At 47.8% G+C, this 14,796-nt stretch overlaps 1 pseudogene; it reads left to right on the top strand.

Moving 5' to 3' along the window:
* LOC132321026 (ATPase family AAA domain-containing protein 2-like) overlaps positions 1-14,796 on the top strand; it is a 185,476-nt pseudogene that overhangs the window by 47,390 nt on the left and 123,290 nt on the right.

Here is a 14,796-nt window from a genome sequence, read left to right as displayed (position 1 = left end):
GCCGGGCTGCTGGACAGGGTGAGACCCATGCCAGCCAATTCATCTTTTAGCTCCACATGCCTTTTGGCATAGATGCAGGTCTCGTGGGGATTGTGGGGACGTGCTCCTGCATCTGGAAAAGATGGCTGAGTTCTGGCATAAGAAGGGCCCTGGGGTTTCAAGGTCAGAGTTGAGGCAGGTATGGAAGATGGCAATAGCTGTGATCTTTAGTCAAAAATATTCCTTTTTGTATATTCAAGCAGTCTGGAAGATGAGTCAAAAAAGAGAAGCCGATGCTACACACACTGCACACTCTTAAGTATTTGTTTTAAATAGGCGTGAGGTCAAGCTAGAACATGCTTTGCAATTTGGGTATTTACTGCAGCAAATTTTCTGCTCTTTCTGACTGTTTTCTGTGACTTTTAGCTCGTTTCACCTCCACAGAAAGAAATACTGTGCATATGAAAGAGGCCGTTATGAATCTTCCCTTGGGAGATATTTTTTTTGTGCTCTGCTTTTAAATTACAATCTTTATTATTTATGCCAACGTTTAAAATAGCTTTCTGATTCCCTGGTTAAAGTATTCTGAACCTACTCCAGCTACATTTTACTATGCACAACTCCCACCAATCATCAGATTTTATTTCAAGTCATTTTTCATGAAATAACACGCATTGCAGCCAGAATCCTGTGTTGCTGTTACCTGGTTTTCTCTACAGTTCCTCTACAGTTTTCCAGCTGTGTTCCTCCTCCCTGTGTTGCCAGTATTTCTTTTTATCTTAGAACACACAAGTTCCCATCATCTCCCTTCCTAAACAGTGCCCTGTAATCGTGTTACCATTTTTGTTGACCTTTTTTGGGATTCCTGCAGGTTATTAACGCCTTTTTAATGAGAATCCTGGGATTGGAACTGTTTTCTGAGCAATGTTTACTCAGGAATTGGTAGATTATTCCCTGTTCTCTTTTCCTTTACATCCCCTATTTCTTTTTTTGTCTGACACCCTGTTATGTTCAAAGTGGAGCTATGGGAATAACTGATTTGGGGCTTTGCTGCCAAATCAATACATTAAAGAAAACCTGTGTTTCAGACTGAACAGAGATGATACTCAACCTAAAATCTTTAGAATGACTGGGGAGATTTTTTAATGTTTTCACCCCTTTTTAAAAGAAGAAAGAAATTTGACAGTTTTCAAAATGAAAGCATCATTTCAGACAGAAAATAGAAAACTCTGGTTTTCCATTTTCTGGCCATGTTTGACTTCAAATCATAAACAGCTTCAGTGTTCGCTGACCTTTGTTCTTTGGTGGCCAGATTACTTCCCTAAAAGTATTTGTTTCCCTCAGAGTGATTCCTTTTAACACTTTTTGAGCAGTATTGAGTGCATATGTCTATATGTTCCTTCTGTTTATGTATCTCTATTTATGTGTAGGCATAGAAAGCGAAGCAAATGTCTTTATCTTAGTCATGCAAATCTCACTTATTTGATTCCACTGTGGTATAAGAGCATGGGGTAAGCGGTGGTTACTGGGCTCAAAAGTGGAAGCTCGACCATAAAGACCTCAGCAGGTCTTTGCAGAGAGATAGTGGTGGCATTTCGAACATTTGGCCCCTTTAAACACTGGGATTTTACTTGCATTTATGCACCTAGATATCTAAATCCTGGGGAGGTTGTGTTTTAGATGCCTTCGCTCTATTTTTGGTTCTCATTTGACATCACAATTGTGTGTTCCGAATCACTGGGCTTCTGACGGAGCCACGTGAGCAGCCTCATTCACGTGCTGATGGCTGTGAGAAAGCAAACAGGTTGTCACAACAAATGTTCCTGGCCGCGTCCTACAATGGCTTCTGTAGCATGAGGGTTTTGTGTTCAAATGTTTTTTCTGCTCTTGTTGAAGTGCCGGTTCTGAAGACACGTTGAAAATCTGGAACAAGCCCAGCGCTTGTCCTCAGGGATGTTTGAAAATTCATGCAACTTCTAAAATGCACACAGGACGGACGAAGGAAGGATGCTTGGGATTCATTGTTATTTTGAAAACAGACTTTGAGTTATCATCATGTTTTTACTCTTCCCTTTTCCTTGCCAGGGAGTGAAGCCGATTTCAGCTCTTCAAGCAGCATGGGCGGTATTTCAGCGCCTGAAGTCCACGTGTCTGCTGCTGGAAGCAAAAGATCTTCTTTTTCTCTCAAGTAAGCAAAGCAATCTTTCGTGAATAGTGCAGGTGTCACTAGTGCAGAGGTAGACTACTCTGTAAGGTCTTGCAGCTAATACAGACAATAGCAGTATTGTGAGTTTTAAAACAATTTGGGTGATGCTGTGCTCTTGGGCAGTACTTATGTTGATGAGACCTGTGATATGAGAAAGAAGAAAAAAAAAATACAAATGCTGTGTTTGGAGACCAAAACCAGAGTTCAAACTGACAGGACTGGTTTCCTGCCCTTTGTGGAAGAGCTGGCAGGCAGGCTGGGACTGGCAGTGGGATAGCCCTGTGCTTAAGGCACGCACGTCTCCAAGGTCGCAGCTTGCCCCAGTGTACAGAGGTTGGCAGAATGATGCTTAATGAGCAGTTTCCTGTCTGTGTCATGAGACTGTTGGAAAAATAAATGTTACTGAAGTGCTCTCTAGGTTAAACCTAATAAGTAAAGGTACTGGCTGGGGGAGAAAGCAATACTAGATATAATATGAAGCCCTAAAATCACCTTACTTGCAGTAAGATGATGTATCATTTCATAGATTATTGTGCATTTAAATGTAACTTTACGTTAGAGCATACTGACCTACTTAATTGGACAGAATTCCTCTGTAAGAATGCTCCTTCAAATGCGTGGCTGTGTTACGCACAGTCTGGGCAAATTCTGCCTCACACAAGAGTTGATGCTGTACTGTACCGAGTGGAAAGAGATGTCTCCTTTGCAATATGTTCTCTTTTAACTGTTTGGCTTAAGTCGCTGTGAAACGTTTCCACGTTGTCACAAGCCACAGTCCTGCACTTCATTGTGAAATGGTTATAAAATGACCCAAACGGCAGCAGTGCGATGAAGGTCTGCAGCAGCCACTCAACCACCTGTTCCTTATAAACTGTTCCATTTTCGGAGAAGGGAGGAAACCAAGTCAGATGATTTTGAGAAGAGAGCTTGCTTCATAATTCTGTGGTATTTCAATTTTTATGTTTAAGGTTTCTCTTTTGCTGTCTGGATTTGCCTTTTACCATATTTTTTTGAAACCAGCCCTTCCGTTACAGTTTAGAAGAACAACTGGCATGAGAGGACGAAGTTAGCAGCGTAGTAGGGCAGAAGGCAAAGCAAGTGAGGAATGCCCCTCGAGAAGCTGTCCTCAGAGCACCCCAGCCCTTTGGCAGCTGTCAGGCAATGCAGATACCAATTGCTGTCAAGCACACAGTTGACAGTCCGATTATTTAGTAAAGAGTGGGAAAAGAAAGGTAGATATGTATGAGGGCAAACTGAAAGGAAGAAAGAAAAGGCTGTGCTTTTTTAATACTCTTTCAGACTGCTCACAGTGGGTTTCGAACTATATCTAAGCAAGTGAATAGCTGACAATGGCAGCTGAAGCAGCCGGTATGCCAAAGGCAGGAAAGAACAGTGGCTCAACCAAAATCTGTTTTCACTGCACGCTGTGATCCTTCAGGCTGCTTGCTGAGGAGCTTGAAAGCAGTCTTACAGCAGACCTCCGTGGACAGGCATCTCTATGCAGACCTGGCTGGGAAAGGCTGAAGTGTGGTTCTTTTGGCACTAGTCCAGGCTGCAGTTCTCTCATTACTTAATGGAGTCAGAGGTTCAGGGAACGTGGATGATCTGATGGAGTCACTGGGAATCGTGCTATCCACTGAGAAATGTGAAAATGGCTGAGGTTTTCCTAGATCACGTAATTCAGACTGAGTGCCCCACAGTCAGTGAAAGAACGTGCAGTGGCTGATGACTTTGGGACTGACTTTCTTCACGGCCACTCACAGTTACCTGTCTGTTTTAGTGTTTAGACAACTTTGTGTGTAAAATAAGACACATAATGGGTTGCGTGATGAGGATAATCCAATATGCCTTAACCGTGTTGCTTCCCCTGCAGTCGTGGCCCTTATGGTCGGAATAATGGATCCTTATCCTACAAGTCCAGAGCCAGCCCACCTGCTTCTCGTGAAAAGGACCCTTTGTCAAGACTGGGCAAAAGCCAGCTGTGTCCTGCTAACGTCCGCCAGAATTACGGGGCTTCTTCAGCCAGCAGGAGCAAGTCAGGCTCATGCAAAGGAAGCGACAGCAGCTCAGTGATGAGGCAAGTCTTTATTTCAGCATGCCAGTGTTCAGCACGCTGACTTACCGTCTCTGCACGGTAATGTGGCATTGGCTGTCTGGGTTGCCGTGCAGGTCAACTTGCTCCTCAGCATAGGTGTGACTCCTCATATTGGTGGCTCGCCAGTCAACAGGGTGCTCCATCCCCTGTAAAAGCTTTATTGTTCCAGCACTGTAAAACTCAAGGTTACTTTTAGTCAAAGCCCGTTATAGTTGGTTTTCACCCCAAGGCAGGCTCCTTCATGTGGTTTCAGGGCATCAATTCCCATGTGGATTTACTGGTTCTTTTGTATAAGGGTCCTTTCGCTTTGGAGAGTCTTGGATGGGGTAGTATAGAAAACATGATACACTCAGGTGAAAATTCACCCTGCTCAGCCTTAGGCACCTCTCTGTGCAGTTTCCCGTACAGGAAAGAAAACAGATACCTGTCAGAGCATGCAACACGTATTGCAGAGAAGAAATTGCCACCACGCTGCTGCTGTTGCCCTCTCTCTCTCTCTCTCTCTCTCTCTCTCAGGCAACTCAACAGCCAAGCATGTCAGATATGCACCTAAAGCCAGACAGGATGAATCTAGGTTTCAGGGTGCTCAGCTTCCTACCTCACATGTGGAGCTGAACGCAGTCCCTACACTACCTCACCTGACCGTGTCTGCAGCTGGGTGCCTTTGCCGGTGGCCCGGCTGCCTGCCCTTGGGCACACCACCTGTTTAGGGTGAGGGGTTGGCTGGGTGTTTTAAAGTTAAATGTCTCCCTGCACTGAAGACAAGTATAACAAATAGCAAATTTTGCACATAGCCACAAATCAGCCATTTCCTCAAGTACTTTGATTTGCCGGAGGGAGTCACTTGTGCAGGCGGTGAGGAGCCCCAAATGAGTCAAGCTTTGTATTAGTGTATGGGATGTTTTTCTTTTTGCCAGGACTTAAGAACTGTAGGAGTGATGTTATGTGATGGTTTGATTTTTTTTTTCTTGTCACCATTTCTTGTGGTGACAATCACAGCATGAAGCCAGAAAATCCAGAGCAGTGCTTGACTCCTCTGCAGCAGAAGGAACTTACAGTGCGGCATTTGAAAACAAAGCTGAAGGAATCTGAGAGCAAACTTAAAGAAAGGTATATTTCACTTCAGAAATCAGAATTAGAAAGACTAATTCAGGAGCAATTAGGGGTGGGAATCCTGAATGTTTTTACTCATTTCTGGACCACATAAAGTCTTCATTAAGAAATTTGAAATATGATCAATCTGATTAGGGTCGTTTCAGGTATTTCAGGTTTCATAGCGTGCTCCGTGAATACGTACCATGCAGTTTAGTTATGAATATGGCTGCCTCTTTTCCCTTTTCTGAACTTCCCTAGCAGAATGTTTTTAAAGGGTCATTTTTTACCAGTCTGATTTAGCATTGAGACCTTTTCTACATAAGAGTTTCGACTTGCAAGCATGTTATTACCTTAGTCTCCTGTTCTGCTTGATTCAGTGAAAGATGACTACAGCTGTCCCCCTTCTCCCCTAATGAAAGAAAAGCTCTTACACCAACCAGTGTGCCCGCTTGTGGTTTTGTCGCTTAGATACTGATTTTTTCGCAAGAGCCCTTTGTATGGATGCTGAGCAAAAAAGCGGCAATGTGCATTCCACAGCAACAGACGTCATCTCTGTCATCTCTTTTACTAAAGCTGCACTCTGAGAGCTGGCTCTCCAGCACACACAGCCCAGGCGGGCACAAAGGGGTGTTTGAGTGGAGCCCCAAGGCAGAGTCCCAGGGACCCCTTGGACCAGCTCGGGATAGCCCGACCTCTGCATCTGGGAGGGCTGGATCTCAGTAAGGGCCCCCTCTCCCCACTTGCTTGCAAGTCAAGGCAGCAGCCTCTGGCTCCACGCTGGGCTGGGTGGGTGCAAAGCAAGCCAGATGCCTGCAGCCCCGAGCCCTCCTGCTGTCTGAGGCCAGTGTTGGCTCTGGCTGTACGTGACGAGCTGCTGGCAGGCACAGGGGACGCATCCAGGCAGCAGTTCCTCATTTCACAGAATCACAGAATCATTAAGGTTGGAAATGACCTGTGAGATCAGCTAGTCAAACCATCAACCCCACACCACCATGCCCACTAAACCGTGTCCCACAATGCCACGTCCACACATTCCTTGAACACCTCCAGCGATGGTGACTCCACCACCTCCCTGGGCAGCCTGTCCCAATGCTTCACCACTTTCTCAGTATAGAAGTTTTTCCTAATATCCAACCTGAACCTCCCCTGGCACAACTTGAGGCCATTTCCTCTAGTCCTGTCACTAGTCACCTGGGAGAAGAGACCAACACCCACCTCTCCGCAACCCCCTTTCAGGTAGCTGTAGAGAGTGATGAGGTCTCCCCACAGCCTCCTCTTCTCCAGACTGAACATCCCCAGTTCCCTCAGCCGCTCCTCATCAGACTTGTGCTCCAGACCCCTCACCAGCTTCCTTGCCCTTCCTCCTCTGGACACGCTCCAGCACCTCAATGTCTTTCTTGTAGTGAGGGGCCCAAAACCGAACACATCATTCGAGGTGCGGCCTCACCAGCACCGAGTACAGAGGCACGATCACCTCCCTGCTCCTGCTGGCCACACCATTTCTGATACAGGCCAGGATGTTGTTGGCCGCCTTGGCAACCTGGGCACATTGCTGGCTCATCTTCAGCCGGCTGTCAATCAACAGCCCCAGGTCCTTTTCTGCCAGGCAGCATTCCAGCCTCCAGCTTTCCATTTCCTCCAGGGTGAGGCAGTAGGTGAGATGTTAAGCGCTGCACTGGTTGGACCTTACCTAGAGCCAGCACTTGCACCTCAGAATGTCCAGGATCAGAGCACAGCCCACAAGGCTGCTGGCTGTGTGGCGAGGTTGGTGACTCTAGTTAGCAATCAGCCGGCGTGTCTGGGCAGCCGACTGACATCTCTGCCAGCTCCGTTCAAGGCAGCAGCAAGTGCTGCATGGAAAAGCTTGCTTCTTTCTTGGAGCATCTCCGCAGCATAGCCATCCCAGTGCAGTGGAGCCTCATGTTGACTCTTTAACTGACCGGTCAGCAGAAGCTTTATAACTTTTTTATTTTGCTACAGGGAAACAGAAATAGAAGAACTCAAAGCTCAGCTGGGACGGATGAAGGAAGACTGGGTTGAGGAAGAGTGTCATCGTGTGGAGGCAGAGCTGGCCGCCTTGGAAGCAAGAAGGGAAGTTAAACAACTCAAGCAGGTTATTGAAAGCATGAAAAACAGCTTGGCTGAGAAAGACAAAAAAATGCAGCAATACTTCATAGACATTAGCATTGAAAACAAGAAACTGGAATCTTTGCTGCAGAGCATGGAGATGGCTCAGAGCAGCTCTGTGAGAGATGAGCAGTGCCTGGAGCACAGGTGTGACTCAGAGGGGAAGCCGTTGGTGTTGTGTGCCACAATGCCAGACAGCCTCACCACAGAGGACCAAGCTCTGGAGGAGGTGGCAGATAGTGGGCTGCTTCTTAATGAGGGCACAGCTAACGGGACTGATTCCTGTGAAGACAGTTTGACCACCATAACCTCTGAGTTGAGTGATCCAGCTCCCTCCAGTTCTGCTCTGAATCAAGAGATGCTTGAAAATGTTCTGGATGAGAAACTAACTTCTTTCCAGGAGGAGGAGAAAGTCAGCAACGTGATGGTGGAACAGGCCATCCAGACTGACGTGGTGGCATCTAGCCTAGATGTGGAGCAGCTCATTCAAAACATCTTCAGAGCTCAAGATGCCTGTCCTCTAAGCCCACCGTCTTCACTGAAGGAACTGGGTGAATTTTCTCCTGGAAGGTTCAGTGACTCTGGTATCGTAGTGGACTTAACTCCAAGACATCTAAACGCTGCCATCCTTTTGTCACCTATGGAGTCTCCATGCAGGAAGGTGGAGCACGGAGTTAATGAAAACTATTTCGTGAAAGAACGTGATTTTACAGAACCTCATGATGATGAAGCCTTTGGGTATGTCAAGACAGGAATAAAGAAGAGATACTGTAGCAGCCCCTGTTGTACCAACTATCCTGTGGGCTTTCTGTACTCGGAGAGGAGGAACAGATCCCGTTTACAGTATTGGAGCATTGCTTTGTGTTTGTGGCCTGGTGGCCCTGCACTCTACACCATACACCCTTCGAGATGAAAACCTGAAGTCCACTCCACCCCTGGGCACCAGCTGGCTGAGGCAGAGAGAAAGAGGGGTGAGAGAGATCATAAAAAGTTATTGTCTATTCTGATAGTCCACTATTTTGCTCCTGACTATTTGATTGGCATTATAAATTGTTTCGAAAACACGTTTCTTGTTTCAAAATGAAAAAGCTGAACCCTGTAGTTCCACAAGATGGTTTTAACTGGTGTTTTTAACAGTACTGCTGCCTACAGAAGTAGTCTTCCTGCTCCCAGGCACTGTGTCTCTCCCCTGTGCTGATGTCTTTCTGGTGCCAGCACATCTGCACAGCGAACATGACCAGGGAAATCAAGGAGAATTACAGCTAGCGCTCTGCCATGTTTGTTTGCTGAATTAGCTTGAAGCTCAATCAGTTTCCCTGGCCGGTTCACTGAGCAAATGTACAAGTGCTTTGCACTGGCTCAAGGGTAGCACGAGATGCGCGTGGGAACAGATGGCCGGAGAAAGGTGGGGTATGTCTTTAGGCAGCACTAACCTGAAACATTTGTGAAACTACAGTGTTAAGTGAGGGACGTGGAGACTGGTTCCCACTAAGGGTATCACTCATGTACTCCAGAAAGGCTGCTAGTGTTTACAATTTGTTGTCCAGAGAGTCAATTCAATTTAGAGGTAAAACCCATATTTCCCAGGAAGCTTCAAGCACATCATTCATGCCTGTCTCGTGCAGTGCTCTTAATCGTTGATGGGAGTCTTCAAACATGTTACAATGCTAAGTATAGGTGTGGATACACTTTGAAGATTGATGTTGTTTTAAAGTCTTAATGAGTTGGAACCTGATAGTCATTTGAGCCCTTTGAAATACTTTGTGTAAATGTATGGTGTTTTAACTTATTGTTTATTTAATTGCTTTATTGTAAATTGCCTTTATAATCACAAGTTCAGTAAAGCATGTTAAAAATATTAAACATGTGTGAATGTTTTCTTGTAGCAAAGCTATACAAAATGGCCCGTCTCAGCTGAGCTATCAGGCACAGGCAGAGCTGGAGGGGCACTGTGTCAGGGCATAAGGAACCATCAGGACCCGGAGAACACCTCATTTCAGCTCCGAGCGTAAGCACTCAGTCAGAGAAAAAGGCTCCAGCCGGTCTGTGGACACGCAGGCCACCCGCTCTGCCGCATCCACGCTGCATTAAAGATGCAAGTGACCTCATCTTTAACCCAATGCAATCTTCCAGAAGCTTGCAACTTCTCATTTCTGCACTGCCAGGAGAGTATCAGTCTTCCTGGCATTTAACAGAAGTCCAGAAGGCCTCGTTTAACCCGGCTGAGAGGCATGCAGTCTCCGTGTGCCCAATGAGATGTCACTGTGACCATCAAACCACGAATTCTCCGTGTCCCAAACTTGTGGTCTGTGCCTAGGTCAGATGAGGGCAATGCTATCCAACAGATGAAATAGTGGAGTTTGTCTGGCTCCACCCAACCTTTCATCAACACCTTACAAAGAAGGTAATTCTTACTGTCTTGCTTGCTCAATTACTTCTCTTTTAAACAAAACTTGTGTCAGAACCTACTTATGACTTAGTTAAAATTTCTGGTTTTCTAGGCAGAGATGATCTAGGCCGATAGCTCCCCCCACCCCTTCCCATTCTTTTACAACTTCACTGTTCCCTGTGTTACAAATCTGTAATATAAAAACTCACCTACACAATGTATGTAGGTGAGCAGACACTTCTTTATTGCAGCGCTGGACGCACAGGGGATCACTCCACCTCGTGTGCGTGCTTAGTTTCTCTGCTAAAAAAGTTATTTACAATCAAAGTATACATATTCATCACATTTCCAATAAACAATTAACATACTCATACCGTTTCCGAGAACTCATTAATATATGTAAATGCTCGTGACGCATGCACCTTCAGGTACACAGGTCGTCGTCTGACGTCCTCTGGTGGTCGTCCATAGTCTTCCTCATGGTGTCCTTTAGTTGAACCCAATCTTTGTGCATGCTGAGCTTGGTTGTAAAATTCCATTCTTGAATCTTCCTAAGTTTTCCTCAGTTTACTGATCAGGCCTACAACTTATCATTGTCTTGACAAGCAAATTCTACCTATTCATGATGCTACATTGTTCAACAGTTAGTTTATCATTAAATCACAGATAATTCATACCTAGTTACCTTCATACAGAATATATATAATTTAATTTTTATTAATCGCTCTCTGGATTATACTATTCTACCAATATCCATCCTTAAAACAATCAATGGTTATTTCTATTAATATTTATTGATTGGCATTCTTGATATTTGAATCAAGGTGGGAAAGGTAAGGAATTTTCCAAGCAGCATCACTGGTGCATATCAGGTCACATTGTCACAGGACTCAAACAAGACTTTTCTATTCAATTCTTCATCGTTGCATCTCGTTACTGTTAGTTCCTTGGTATGGAACAGCGACTCCCTGGTGAGGTTCCTATGGTTATTGTTTCTAACTGAACAATCCTAACTTATGCCTTTGTATTTTATTATTTTATTTATTAATCAAATTTAACCTTTCTATATGATCATATTTTGATTGTTTTAGAAAACCAGAGTATTTACAACACCTGTATGCACAGGGACTAAGGCTCAGGCACAGAATTTGCTGCCTTCACCCATCTGTCACAAGACAGGAAATCCATACAACCCATGAATTCAGGGATAATAGCATCCACACAGCAGAAGATGGAGAAGGTATTCACCGAAGCTCTGAGTGGCACCTAAGAACCACAGGGACTCCCCTCTTCCTACACACTTTTCCTTCCCCCAGACATTAACTTTTCCTCTTCATTAAAGCACTGTTGCCTTCTACTGCATATTTACCTTGCACACTTTTCCGAGAGGAATTCCACTGTAAATACATATAGTAAGTGTACAAAAATTGCATTTGAGAAGTGCTGTTAACTGAACTGAGTTTTCACAGTAGCTTTATGAACAGGAGGATGCAAATTTTTTTCAGTTATACTACCTATGTAACGCGTATCAGGTGGGAGGATTTTTTTCCCTAACTGTAGGAAATAAAAGAATTTCTGCTAGAAATACGAATTTACCAATGGAAGTAAGTGGTTAAATCGCTCCCCTACGTTCACAACATCAACCTTCCTCAGAAAGGAGCGGTGTGCACCACTGTTCTGTGGTGATGCCCCCGCTGGTAACCACTGCAGTGTGGTAAATGGCCATGGTAGCGCAGGAAGCTGCAAGTGACAAAGTGACAAGAAATCCACTTCAGTGTTCGGCTCTAACTTGTGCTCTACCATAGTGGCCTCTACCAGGAGTACATTTAGAGTTGCAGGTCAGCCATAACAAGTCATTTTCTTCCGCAGCGGTCACTATGATCTCCCATGGAACACGGTGAAGTATTTAGAAAGACTTTGATAAAAAAGCAAAAGCAGACATTCTTCATCAGGCAGGAAGCAAAGGGGTCTTTAAAACTCTTTAATGACATGTTTCAGGTAAGCACAGCTTCTCAGACTAATCTAGTCTTAGGCAGTAATATTTGTTCAAATACTGTACAACCTAAAGCCACTCAGTTCTCAAAGATTCAGAGTAAGTGAGTCAGTGAGAGCACAGGACAGTTACAAGGCCTCGAGCCTAGGCCCCCTCCCAGGACAGACTGGGATCATTCCCAGTTCAAACTGGATCCCCTGGCCCACTCCCAGGACAGACTGGGATCATTCCCAGTTCAAACTGGATCGCCTGGCCCCCTCCCAGGACAGACTGGGATCATTCCCAGTTCAAACTGGATCCCCTGGCCCCCTCCCAGGACAGACTGGGATCATTCCCAGTTCAAACTGGATCCCCTGGCCCCCTCCCAGGACAGACTGGGATCATTCCCAGTTCAAACTGGATCCCCTGGCCCCCTCTCAGGACAGACTGGGATCATTCCCAGTTCAAACTGGATCCCCTGGCCCCCTCCCAGGACAGACTGGGATCATTCCCAGTTCAAACTGGATCCCCTGGCCCCCTCTCAGGACAGACTGGGATCATTCCCAGTTCAAACTGGATCCCCTGGCCCCCTCCCAGTACAGACTGGGATAATTCCCAGACCAAACTGGATCCCCTGCCCCCCTCCCAGGACAGACACAGATCATTCCCAGTCAAACTGGATACCCTTGCCCCCTCCAAGGACAGACTGGGCCCTGTCCAAGTCGAAACTGGAGCCCCTGGCCCTCTCCCAGGACAGAGTGTGATCATTCCCAGTCCAAACTGGATGCCCTGGCCCCTCCCAGTACAGACTGGGATCATTGACATTCCAAACTGGATCCCCTGGCCCCCTCCGAGGACAGACTGGGATCATTCCCATTCCAAACTGGATTCCCCGGCCCCCTCCCAGGACAGACTGGGCCCTGTCCCAGTCCAAACTGGATCCCCTGTCACCCTCCCAGTACAGAGTGAGATCATTCCCAGTCCAAACTGGAGCCCCTGGCCCCCTCCCAGGACAGACTGGGCCCTGTCCCAGTCCAAACTGGATTCCCTGGCCCCCTCCCAGGACAGACTGGGCCCTGTCCCAGTCCAAACTGGAGCCCCTGGCCCCCTCCCAGGACAGACTGGGCCCTGTCCCAGTCCAAACTAGATCCCCTGGCCCCTCCCAGTACAGACTGGGATCATTCCCAGTCTAAACTGGATCACCTGGCCCCTATCCCAGGACAGACGGGGATCATTCCCATTCCAAACTGGATCCCCTGGCCCCCTCCCAGTACAGACTGGGATCATTGCCAGTCCAAGCTGGATCCCTTGGCCCCCTCCCAGTACAGACGGCAATCATTCCGAGTTCCAACTGGAGCCCCTGGCCACCTCCCCGGACAGACTAGGCCCTGTCCCAGTCCAAACTGGTCCCCTGGCCCCCTCCCGTTACACAGTGGACCTTGTCCCAATCCAAACTGGATCCCCTTGCCCCCTCCCAGGACAGACTGGGCCCTGTCCCAGTCCAAACTGGAGCCCCTGTCACCCTCCCAGTACAGAGTGAGATCATTCCCAGTCCAAACTGGATTCCCTGCCCCCCTCCCAGGACAGACTGGGCCCTGTCCCAGTCCAAACTGGATCCACTGGCCCACTCCCAGGACAGCCTGGGATCGTTCCCAGTCCAAACTGGATGCCCTGGTCCCCTTCCAGGACAGACTGGGATCATTCCCAGTCCAAACTGGATCCCCTGGCCCCCTCCCAGGACAGACTGGGCCCTGTCCCAGTCCAAACTGGATGCCCTGTACCGTCCCAGGACAGAGTGGGATCATTCCCAGTCCAAACTGGATCGCCTGACCCCCTCCCAGGACAGACTGGGCGCTGTCCCAGTCCAAACTGGGTCCCCTGGCCCCCTCCCAGGACAAACTGGCATCATTCCCAGTCCAAACTGGATCCCCTGGCACCCACCCAGGAGACACTGGGATCATTCTCATTCCTAACTGGATCCCCTGGCCCCCTCCCAGGACAGACTGGGATCATTCCCAGTGCAAACTGGATTCTGTGACCTGCTCCCAGGACAGACTGGGCCCTCTCCCAGTCCAAACTGGGCCCTGTCCCAGTCCAAACTTGATCCCCTGGCCCCCTCCCAGGACAGACTGGGCCCTGTCCCAGTCCAAACTGGATCCCCTGGCCCCCTCCCAGGACAGACTGGGCCCTGTCCCAGTCCAAACTGGATCCCCTGGCCCCTCCCAGTACAGACTGGGATCACTGACATTCCAAACTGGATCCCCTGGCCCCCTCCCAGGACAGACTGGGATCATTCCCAGTCCAAACTGGATTCCCTGGCCCCCTCCCAGGACAGACTGGGATCATTCCCAGTCCTAACTGGAGCCCCTGGCCCCTTCCCAGGACAGACTGGGATCATTCCCAGTCCAAACTGGATTCCTTGACCCGCTCCCAGGACAGACTGGGCCCTGTCCCAGTCCAAACTGGAGCCCCTGTCACCCTCCCAGTACAGAGTGAGATCATTCCCAGTCCAAACTGGATTCCCTGGCCCCCTCCCAGGACAGACTGGGCCCTGTCCCAGTCCAAACTGCATCCCCTGGCCCCCACCCTGGACAGACTGGGCCCTGTCCCAGTCCAAACTGGATTCCCTGGCCCCCTCCCAGGACAGACTGGGATTATTCACAGTCCAAACTGGATCCCCTGGCCCCCTCCCAGGACAGACTGGGCCCTGTCCCAGTCCAAACTGGATCCCCTGGCCCCCTCCCAGTACAGAGTGGGATCATTCTTAGTCCGAACTGGATCTCAGTCCGAGCTTCACCAGAGGTTGATCCCAGCGATTAGATCCCTTGTTATCCAGGCACTCGTGTGCAGGAACTCTTATGCTCTTCTTTAGGAACTCTCCTTTAATCTGGTGGTTTTTTCCCACCCTCCATTCCACCCTGAGCTGAGAGACT

Source organism: Gavia stellata, unplaced genomic scaffold (genome assembly GCF_030936135.1).
Source record: "Gavia stellata isolate bGavSte3 unplaced genomic scaffold, bGavSte3.hap2 HAP2_SCAFFOLD_38, whole genome shotgun sequence".
Classification (NCBI taxonomy): domain Eukaryota; kingdom Metazoa; phylum Chordata; class Aves; order Gaviiformes; family Gaviidae; genus Gavia; species Gavia stellata.
This window is presented reverse-complemented; position numbering and strand designations above follow the sequence as displayed.